Consider the following 2,313-nt stretch of genomic DNA (forward strand, 5'->3'; position numbering starts at 1 on the left):
CAAAAGTTCTCAAATGGACAAAGTTGAGGGAGGGGAGAAAGGAAACAAGTCGCTGGAAAGGCAAATAGAACCAGAAAGGAAGCAAGTCACAGGAAAGGCAAATAGAACCAGAAGGTGGCTGCTATACTTCTCGGGTACCTTTGGATTACAGACGTGGAGCTAATAATGTATGGTATTTCGATACAATCAAAGCTTTTCCTGTGATTCTTACAAGAATGGAAGGTGACTACCAGAAGTTATTAGTAAGGAAACATAAAATCAAAAGCTGTTTCTCTTCACAGGAAAAGGAACCCACAATTCTGTAATTCTTTGCACTCATCTTTGGTTAGGCATAATTCTTCAAAAATGATCAAATGTAAGTCTCTCAATTCTTGCTTGATCATCCTTTTTCTTCATGAGAACATGTCCTGTAAGTGAGTTCTTTTTGACACATCTAACCTATTTTGCAGATGGTATGGGCAGCAGCTTAGATACTTCACCATCATCAGAATCATACCCAGAACATTGCAATGATCAGGCTCAGTATCGTGAAAATAACGTAAAGCCCAACAAGGTAGAACCCCCAAAATCTTGGAACACGGAATCGGTGCCAAGTTACCACCAAAATGGATCCCATCAAGCTTACAAGCAAGAAAATAAACCTAACATGGAAATAGAGGGCATATGCGTCTGGATAGACATTCGCTGCTTGCATCACCAAAGCTGTACCAAGCGCAAACCGCATGTTAAACATCGGACAAGCAAAGCACCCGCCATAGTTATCGCTGGCTGGCCAGCTTTTGCAAGTGCTACATCAGCAACTAGATCACCAACAAAATTTCCCCATGCAAGCACTGTCAACCCAAGGATTGCTAGGGGTAGTTGTAGAAGTGCTCCAAGAGCTACAAGGCAATTCAGGAACTCGCCAGCAACAGTTGAGATCCAGAATACACTCATCACAAATGCTACAAGTACTACAGGTATTTGCTTAGTTTTGGGGGGTTCCTTTTCGAATATGAAATGAAGAATAGCTAGAGAGCAGCTTTAGCTAAGCACTATAGACCAAAGAGCAAAATGAACATTCGAAAAAAAAAGAACAGGATGATCTAACGGAATAAATGATCTGCAAGAATATAGAAGAGCAAGAGGACAAAGTGCAATATTTGCAGATTGATAGAATCTGCTCCACTCAGAAGTTGAAGTTTGAGGAATGGTGAGTTTGAGAAGCACTGAGACTGGAAGCTCCCATACCCGCGACATCTGTGAAGAACGAAGAAAATATCACACCATAACCCACATTAATGTCTATAAACTAAATATTTCATACTCTCATATGGATCTGAAGTAGAAGAAAACGACAAGTTATACACAACTTAGTAATTGCTCTACATCTACAACACATGGACATAATTTTTACAGAACATAATTGGAAACTATTTCCATGTCCATGTTGAAACTATGTATGTGCTGCTCTAACCGGGATGAAGTCGTGTAAAACCAGCTAATGATTTTTGAAAAGAAAAACAAAACTTTTCACTTAAAAGGACAATTTCCCCATAAAAATCCAATAAATCTATAAGAACAGAACAAAAGGGATTCAAACTTGTTGATGCTTAAATCAGAGACTAACAAGATTGAACCTAAAAGCTAAATTTGACAAGAAACAGAGAAGGTGCAACTAGCCATACCCATGAAAATATGTACCATGCACTGCAAAATCAGACACAAAATATTGAAATTACCTCAAACTATGCCTTCAATCCCTAACTTCTCGTTTTCCCCAAGCTTCAAGTTCTAAACTCCAGCTTTCACCCAAATTTTGAAGCCCTAATTTTCGATTTCTTGCCACCAAGGCAGTGCAACAAGTGAATTAGGGATGTTGATAGTGCAAGCTCGATAAAGTTGCCCAAATTCAAAGTGTTCGCACTAATTGGTTCATGGATGGATTTGTAGTGCAAGCTTGATACATAAGAAGGGCATTCTCAGTGATGTGAGGAGGACAAAAAGAGAGGAAGAAGATGTCTTAAATTTTGGCTAAGTTATTAGGACCTAGAATCAAACGGTGTTGTTTTCCTAAAATCCCTTCAGCCCGCCATGCCACTTGAACTTTTTAGTTTGCCGCTCTTAGTTCTATACATATAAAAGCACGCCTTTTCCTTATTTAGATGCAAGAAGTGCACACTTTCTTTGTCCTTTCACCTATCTCTCTCTTTTTTATTTTTCTCATCTTTATGTAATTAAGTTTTTCAATTGTTTTGAGTTTTATTTTTTTTTACTCTCAGGTTGTGTTAAAATAATAGAATATGACAATTTAGTGTGTTTGGGTAGATTTTT

At 38.2% G+C, this 2,313-nt stretch overlaps 1 pseudogene; it reads right to left on the bottom strand.

The window, feature by feature from the left end:
• Positions 1–479: 479 nt before the first annotated feature.
• On the bottom strand, positions 480–1,239 carry LOC113690113 (cation/calcium exchanger 5-like; annotated as a pseudogene).
• Positions 1,240–2,313: the final 1,074 nt, after the last annotated feature.

The sequence above is a fragment of the Coffea arabica genome, chromosome 5c, assembly GCF_036785885.1.
Source record: "Coffea arabica cultivar ET-39 chromosome 5c, Coffea Arabica ET-39 HiFi, whole genome shotgun sequence".
NCBI lineage: Eukaryota > Viridiplantae > Streptophyta > Magnoliopsida > Gentianales > Rubiaceae > Coffea > Coffea arabica.